Source organism: Pongo pygmaeus, chromosome Y, assembly GCF_028885625.2.
Source record: "Pongo pygmaeus isolate AG05252 chromosome Y, NHGRI_mPonPyg2-v2.0_pri, whole genome shotgun sequence".
Lineage (NCBI taxonomy): Eukaryota > Metazoa > Chordata > Mammalia > Primates > Hominidae > Pongo > Pongo pygmaeus.
The window spans coordinates 40,039,984-40,049,226 of record NC_072397.2 but is presented as its reverse complement, the minus strand read 5'-3'; the positions used below and the strand labels follow the sequence as shown (position 1 = coordinate 40,049,226).

Here is a 9,243-nt window from a genome sequence, read left to right as displayed (position 1 = left end):
CCATGTTGGCCAGGCTGGTGTCAAATTCTTGACCTCAAGTCATCCACCTGCCTCAGCCTCCCAAAGTGCTGGGATTACAGGCATGAGCCATCGTGCCCAGACTGATTTTTAAGATTTCATTTGAGGCTGCTTCCATCATTATCATGAGATCCATTCTGTCTTTCATATAATAAGAAATAGTTGATAAATATACATATTTGTTAGAACTTTTAAGTGATATAACTATTATTTTACAAATTATTAAGAGTTCAGTTAATTCATTTCACCACAGTTTAAGAGTTGTTACAAATAATTAAGTTCCATCTTGGGCCAGTTTAATCTCACAGTCTCTAACTAAAGTATTTGAGTGTAAAAATTAACTCTATAATTAGACTACGTAATGTACAGCTCATATATTATTATTACATTAGTGGTGTTTCACATAACTAAATGTAAGGGTGATATTTTACGACACTATCATATTCATCTTGTAGAGTTATGCCCTCCTAAGAAGACAGAATTACACTGGGTAGGTGTAGGCATATCACCAGGGAGTTCAAAACATATTCCTCAGATTTCATTGGGAAATGAAAAGTGAAATGTTATGACTGTTTTGGAAATATAGCCTTAGCCAATAAGGAGATGGCTTGTATCTTCTATGATAAAAAGAATGATAAATAATGAATAACTTGAGATTTTCCCACATTTGTTTCCTGTATTGAGTTTTAAATAATAAAACATCTAAATAACTGTAATAATAAATTTAAGTAATAAAACTATTTAAACAAATTTTAAATATTAACCATTATATTTATTTATATGAATTAAATGGTCAGTGTACATTTCTTTATTTATATAACTTCAACAGGCTCTCAAGTATAGGAGAGAATAGGGACTTTCACACCTCTAAATGTCTTATAGCTAGGATGGACAGAAATGGAAGGAGTAAAAAAATAACATAAGCTTATCTGCCACACAACTAAAATCTTGTTTCATAACTAATCTAAAAACTTAGTATTCAAAAATTTACTACTGAAATTACAAAGTTGTATTATTTATTATAATATTAAACACTTATAGAGAGGTAATTATATCTCAGAATTTTAGCTTAAAATGGTGGATATAACAGTAAATAACAGTGAAATGGCTCCTCACTTCATAAAGTAACAGTTAATTGTAAAGCACAAAGGAAGAATAGAAAGAAAAAGAAAAGAGATGTGTTTCATTTGTTGAAAAGAAGAATAGTTCTAGAACTTGAATTAAAAATAAATTGAATATGGTAACACAGAAGCAGGAAGTAAATTATGATGTTGATACTATCATTTAGGGAACAATGAATGATGACCTCAACTGGAATGTATGAACAGCAACAAGAAAAAAAATTTGTAAGTGGGAGATAATAAAAAAGTTATTATAGATAAAATATGAAAGATACAAGTGAAAATAATGTATTTGGAATATTTTTATGTTACATAGATGATGTATTTTTAGACAAAAAAAAGATGGAAGAGAGAGGCATGTAGAAAGTGTAAAGAAGTTCAGGGGAAGTTTTCAATTTTGCTATCTTAATCTTGGGGTGCTCATAAGAAAAAAAAGCACAATATGGGAATCCAGAGGTCATATCACCAGTTGAATTCCTTAGAACTTCAGGTTTAAAACGTTAAAGGCTTTTGTCTCAAAACAACATCAATAAAAAGCCAGGTGTGGTGGTGTGCATCTGTGTTCTCAGCTACTGAGGAGACCAATGCAGGAAAATTGCTTGAGCCCAGGAATTTGAGGCTGTAGTCGGTCAAGGTCTCACTACTGCACTCCAGGCTGGGTGGCAGAACACTTTCTTAAAAAAAGGAAAGAAAGGAAAAAGGGAAGGGAAAAGGGAAAGAAGAAAGGGAAGAAGAAAGAGGTATTCTGTATAGTTACATTAGTGGTCTAATGAACAGACATGTATGAGATAAAATGCAATAAAAGGCATTGACAATGAAATAGAGAAATCAGAGGAAAGTTGAGTCACGTAATCCAAAGAAACAAAGTATTTCAGGAATGAGGGTGTGAATCAATTTTACAGATACAAATGACTGTATGAGTAATATGCAACAGATAAGTGAAATATGGGATTTTAGTGACAAGTATAATATATGATTCTAAAAAACAGGGTAAATGCCTGAAGAAAGGAGGGTTAAGAGAAGTAAAATTAAACCTTGTCATGGCAAACTCTTTCCATGAGTCTTGCTATCATGGAAAATAAACAATTGAGTTGACAGTGCCATATCTAGGACTAAGACAAGCAGCATGTAGATCTAGTAAAGAAAATTATCAAGCCAGGTGTGTTGTCTCACAAATGTAATTCCAGCACTTTGGGAGGCTGACGGGACAGATCACTTGAGGTCAGTTCGAGACCAGCCTTGGCAACATGGTGGAACCCCATCACAATTAAAAATTCTAAAATTAGCCAAGTGTGGTAGTGCATGCCTGTAATGTCAGATATTCAGCCGACTGAGGCAGGAGAATCACTTGAATCTGGGAGTCCAAGGTTGCAGTGAGCTGAGATTGTGCCAGAGACTCCAGCTCAAAAAAAATCAACTAAAATAAAAGACAAAGAAAAGAAAATGATCCTGCACGTAGAGTGAATAAGTAATAGTACAAGCAGACAATAAATAATAAGTAAATCATTGTTTTAAGAAGCTGTGAAATCCAAAGCAAAGGTGAAGAGGGTCATCCATAGGAGTGGAAAAAATATTCTCAAATCTACATGAGCTTTATTTTTGGTGGTGATTTCTGATGAGAAATAAACACAAAAGAAAGTGTGACTAAGAAAGTTGTCACCACTGCTTTGGTAGAAAAAAAAGGAGAAGAAACAACAACAACAACGAAATAATGGAAATTACATAATATTAAGCTTTAGTGTCCTTCATCCCTTCCCATGGTGTTTGTTTCCCCAAGAAATAACAGAAGCCAAATAGTCAAAATAGAAGAAAACATTTGCATATATTACTGTCTATATCTATTAAGCCAAGTTTATTTTAACTATAATTCGTTCTTTTAACATTTTTATTTTAAAGTCACAAATGTAAATATTTATGGGACACAAAGTTATTTTATAATGCATGTATATATTGCAAAATAATTAAATTGGGCTAGTTACCACATCCATCACCTCACATAGTTATCATTTCTTTCTTTGTGATAAGAATATATGAATTCTACCATTTAAACAATCTTTTTTTTGAGATAGGGTTTTGCTCTTTTTCCCCAGACTTCAGCGCAGTGGTGCAACCTCAGTTCATTTCAACCACCGCCTGAGTTCAAGTTATTCTCTTGCCTCAGCCACTCTAGTAGCTGGGACGACATGCACATACCACCAAACCTGGCTATTTCTTATATTTTCAGTAGAGATGGTGTTTAATTGTTTTGGCCAGGCTGGTCTCGAACTCCTGGCCTCTAGTGATCCTCCCACCATGGCCACCAAAAGTGCTGGGATTTCAGACATGAGCCACCATGCCTGCCCTTTTTTTTCTGTTAAGCAATTTTGAAGTTGACATTTACTAACTGTGGTCACCATTCTGTGCAATGGATCACCAGAACTTCACCATTCTGTGCAATGGATCACCAGAACTTTTTCCTATCTCACTGAAATTTGTTACCCTTTGACAAACACCTCCCATTTCTCCACCCACTCCAATCACCACCCCATACTCCAATCTCTGACTACTTTTTGTGTGTTTTTATACAGAGTCAGGGCCTTGCTGCATTGCCCAGGCTGGAGTACAGTGGCACAGCTGTGGCTCACTGTGGCCTCAAACTTCTGACCTCAAGTGATCCAACCACCACATCCTCCCAAAGTGCTGGAGATACAGGCATGAACCACATCTGGCATATTCACTGTTTGAAGGAGTTCAACTTTTTTGATTTTACATATAATTGTGATCATTCTATACTTGTCATTCTGTGCCTCTCTTATTACACTGAACATAATGTCTTCCAATTCCATTCATTTGGTCACAGATAAATAACAGAACTTCCTCCTTTTTTAAGGCTGTCTTGTATAACTCATTGTGTATATGTGCCACAATTTATATGTTGATCTGTTGATGAGCACTTGGGTTGTGTTACCGTATTTGGCTATTATGAATAACGCTGAGATGAATATAGGAGTGTAGATATCTTTTTGACATGCTAATTTTATATCCCTTGAGTACATATTCTGAAGTTGAGTAGCTGGATCATGTGGTAATTCTATTTTTAATTTAATTTAATTTTTGAAACCTCAATTCTATGACCCCAAAGCACAGGCTACAAAAGCACAACAGAAAACAAGTGGATCACATTACATCAAACTAAAATGTTTCTGCACAGAAAAGGAAAAAGGGAAACAAATATTAGTGTGAAGAGACAACCCAAACACTTGGAGAAATTATCTGCAAACCATATATATGATAAAGGGTGAATAATAAATACATAAAAGGAACTCAAGCCGTTTAACAACAAGAACAAAAAATTAAGCCTATTACATATGGTCAAATGACCTGAACTTACATTTCTCAAAGGAAGACATACAACTAGCCAACAACTCTATATTTAATATTGATTTACTGACTGATTGATTTCAGATAGATTCTCACTCTGTCATCCAAGCTGGAGTGCAGTGGTGTGATCTCACCTCACTGAGTCTTCCACCCACTGGTTTCCAGCAGTTCTGCCTCAGCCTCCTTAGTAGTTGGGATTACAAGTAGCTACTTTGCCTGGCTAATTTCTGAACAACTGTATATTAAAAGATGCTCAATACCACCAATCATCAGGGAAATACAAATTAAAAACAACAATGAGCCCTCCTCTCACACATATTGGAATGGCTTTTATTATCAAGATGAAAGATGACAAGTGTTTTTGAGAATGTAGAGCACAGAGAATCCTTGTGCACTGTTGGTAGGAATGTAAATTTCTATTTTAAATTATTAACCTGAGGATTTCTTTTAATAGGACAGGTTTTGTGCTTTAAGATGCATTAGCATGAGTTGTTTTCTGTTGGTCAAAGTTTAATGAGAAACACTTTAGTTAACCTTAAATTCATATAAATAGGATCATGCTCATAAGACTTCTGTTTCAGGTTCTTCTTAAGTACAGAATGAAAACTGTGGTAAGTACTATTTCTGAAAAGAAAATGTTCACTGATAATGTATATACTAGATTACAAACACTTGTTAAATTAAAGGCATAGGTACCAAAAATGTACTAGGTGAAAAATGCACTATGATTATTTTTTCTGCTCAGTTTTTGGACCCAGATGGATTTTTGATTTTGTTTTGTTTAATAAGTTGTACAATTATATTTAAGAAAACAAAAATTACTAATGCATAGTCACAGGAGAAAGATCAATCTTATTGGAAACTACTTCCAAGACTTTGCTGTTTATAATTTTTATGAGTATGTTTATAGAGTCACATTCAGCCTCTTTACTCTTTGTTCTGTGAAAGTATATATGGATATTTTATGGATATTGCATACTTTTTTGTTGAAAATATCCAACACTTCTCCATGAGTGATAGTAATTCCTCAGCTACTTATTTTTATTTTTTATGTTTTGTGTAAATATTCTCCAGATGTTTACACAATATCGCAGTACTTCTGGATGATTTTCAGTATGTCCTGGCAACACTTTGCCTGACCACCTTGGTTGCAGATACTGACAGAAGAGGAGCATAAACCCAATGGCTAATAGGTAGATTATGATGAGCTACATGGCAATTAATGAGTCACAAGACTTCAGTAAAATTTTCCCTCCAAAGTACCTAAATACAAATATTATTATCACATTTTCTAAAAACTGAAAGCTACAGTGTAGGATTCTATGGCCCACCTCTGTCTCTTGTCAATTATTTCCTCATTTGACAGCTGCAGTTTTACTGCCGACCAGCAGGAGAAGTTGATGGCAGCGAATACTAGCATGATAAAGATAAACATCTGTACTGTACCAACCATGCTGGAATTATTTTCTGTGTTGCTAGGAAGATGAGCTCCACTTTTCCAAAACTCCAGCCATGGTGCCAACAATAATACAGAATATATGATTAATAGTAAGGGTAAGCTCCTCTATCACAGAGATGCAGGGAAAAGTGCCAGAGTCACTACACATGAGATAATCACCAAGGAATACCATATCATGACATAGATGAATTTTATTGCCTGTAGCTTAATGTCAGCAAAGTTGTTGCTGGTGTGGATGGCCAGTATATTGCAGTGAATGGCCCCATACACAACTGGTAAGAGGAAACACGTCATCAGCAATACTATTAAACATCAAAATGTTAGAGAATAATTTTCATTAGTAATGGCCACTTTCTCTTTTAAACTTACCATGTTAAGATATGTTCCTCCCTACCCACTTTCTTCAGAAAATAATTTACTTAAGAAAAAGAAAAAAGTTATTGTTAACTTTACATTATGAGGGATTTATGCGTGCAAAACCTATATTATACCTAGGAAAAACAAATAATAACTGAATACATACATACCCACATTTATAAATGTATATACACATTGCCCCCCAAAAAATAACTGGGACGTATGAAACTGGGTACAGACATTCATATCTGATGCTATAAGGTGTGACAACACATAGAAAGAAGTCTCAATTAAGAAAAAATAATGTTACCTGAATTAGCTCTTGAAAAGGTAGTTACTTTTTTATAGAAAGCTAGATTGTAAAGTAGGAAATTACAATGTAAAGTAGGAGGTGAATGTAATATAAACCTGTGTAACAGGAAATAGGAAATAAGCTGTGGAATTAAAGTAAATCCTGGAAGTGGGGCTGACAGATTTTGCTGAGTGATGGAATACAAGGTACTAGAGAAGCAGAAAAATTAAAAGATTTAGAAATTAAGTGGTATGAGTATGTGTGTTTTTGTTTATGTGTATTTATGTAATTTTATCAGAAAGTTCTTTATAAGCAAATTAATTTAATTTTTACATTGTTCTCCCAATAATTAGACTAACACGCAAAAGGAAGAAAACCAAAATTATGAAGTATTGAATAAGCAGTTTAAACAATATTGTACCACATTCAGTTGAAAAAGTAAAAAATCATTGCCTATATACAGGCGGGTTAAAAAAATACATTTCTCATATACAATGAAATGAAGCCAGAAAACAAAGAGAGGCCAAATAGTCATTACTAATATAAGGTAATTATTCATTTTCTAACACCATTTAGAAAATGAATATCAAGAGTCCATTTATTACTTCAGGAATACCCAAAGAGAAACTCAAAAGCAATAACATTCTTAACTGCATTTATGAGAAATAAGACTGAATAAAAATAAATGACCTAAAAATTAAATTTTAGAAAGTAAATTTTAGCTGAGTGTAGTGACTTATACCCTTAATTCTAGCACTTTAGGAAGCTGAGGTGAGTAGATCACTTGAGCCCAACAACAAAAACAACAACAACAAAAAAGAAAACACAAAAAATGTTAGCCAGGCATAGTGCCATATGCCTGTGGTCTCAACTATTCAGAAGGCAGTGGTGAGAGGATTGCTTGGGCAAAGGAAGTAGGCATAGTACTTTTTTGCCTTGGGACTTTGATTTGCCTGTCCCCTGAGCCCAGCACTTTGGGAGGCTGATATCCAGGAATAATCTAGTAGACCAACCTTGGCAAGAGACTAGAAACTATGACCTCAGCAGAATGGACTTGAGTTCCAGTCAATATTCCTGCTGATTGACTATAGTAACTTCAGGCCCTGAATAAAGGTCAGAGGGCAGACCATGGAAGATACAGACCTTGAGTGCACCCAGTGCTCAACCATGTGCTACAGGAGCAACCTGGCACTGAGTTACCTTTGGCAGTCAAATTACTCCAGCCATGAAAATCTGCTCATTAGTCTTTTCCCTAGTGCTAGCAGGGTGGAAGATATCACAGGCTTAAATACCGTAATTTCCTTTTTCTCTAAATTGCCCTGAATCTCTGGACAGGCTTACCGTGGAAGAAAGCGTCCAAACAAAGCCAAACCATAAACACTGAATTAGGCACCTACATCACTGCGCAGACATCCATGCATAATTACAAGGATTAGGATAGATGAGAGAAACATGATGGCATCAGGTGGTCAAAATAAGGTCTAGTGGTGACTGACCCAAAGAGATGGGCATGGACACATGGCCTGACAAGGAATTCAAAACAGTTATTTTACAACAATGCAGTAGACTTCAGGAAAACACAAAGAATTCCAAAATTTATCAGAAACTTACCCAAGAGATTAAAATAGTGGGAGGAAAAAACAAACAGAAATCTTGAAGAATAAAACACAACAAAATAAAAAATGCAATCAACAGCAGTGACAATGGAAGTAGTCAAGCAGCAAAACTCAAAGACAGGTCAATTGAAAATATACAGTCAGAGGGGAAAACATAAATGAGATTCATGAGATTAATGGGATAACATCCAAAGAGCAAAGGTATCAGACACTGGCATTCAAGAGTGTGGTACAAGTGGGCAGGATGGCTCATGCCTGTAGCCCCAGCACTTTGGGAGGCCAAGGCAGGTGGATCATATGTTATCAGGAGCTTGAGATCAGCCTGGACAACATGGTGAAACTGTTTCTCTTTTAAAATACAAAAAATAGCCAAGTATATTGGTGGACATCTGAAATCCCAGCTACTCAGAAGGCTGAGTCAGGAGAATCACTGGAACTCAGGATGTGCAGGTTGCAGTGAACCACAATCACACCATTGCACTCCAACTTGAGAGACAAGAGAAAACCTCCATCTCAAAAAGGAAGTATAAAAAAAATTAGACAGCTTATTAAGAGAAATAATAACAGAAACCTTTCCAAACTTAAATAAAATATTAATATTCTGCTACAGGAATATCAAAGGCTTCCAATCATATTGAATTTCAATAAAAATATCCTATGACTTAATATAACCAAATCACCAAATATCAAAGACAAAAAGAGAATACAGATTTAAGGAGGAGAAAAATAAATAAAATATTATACCAGGAATACATCTATATAAGTAATATATGCATACTTATGATACAAATTTTAATAGATCCAAAGGAAGAAAAAAGTGCAAGATGATACTAGAAAACTTCAGCAGCTTACTTTTCAGCAATGAATATATAATGCAGACATAATTTAATAAGTAAATATTAGATTAAAATGCCCTGTAGGGCAAACGCTAAAAACAGTTACTGAACCATCCATCCAAGAACTATAGAATAAACATTCTTCTCCACTGCATATATGAAACATCTCCCAGGATATATCATA

The 9,243-nt window shown here is 34.8% G+C and overlaps 1 pseudogene; it reads right to left on the bottom strand.

Annotated features, from left to right (window-relative positions):
- Window positions 1-5,790: 5,790 nt before the first annotated feature.
- Window positions 5,791-6,274, bottom strand: LOC129025782 (testis-specific XK-related protein, Y-linked-like; annotated as a pseudogene).
- Window positions 6,275-9,243: the final 2,969 nt, after the last annotated feature.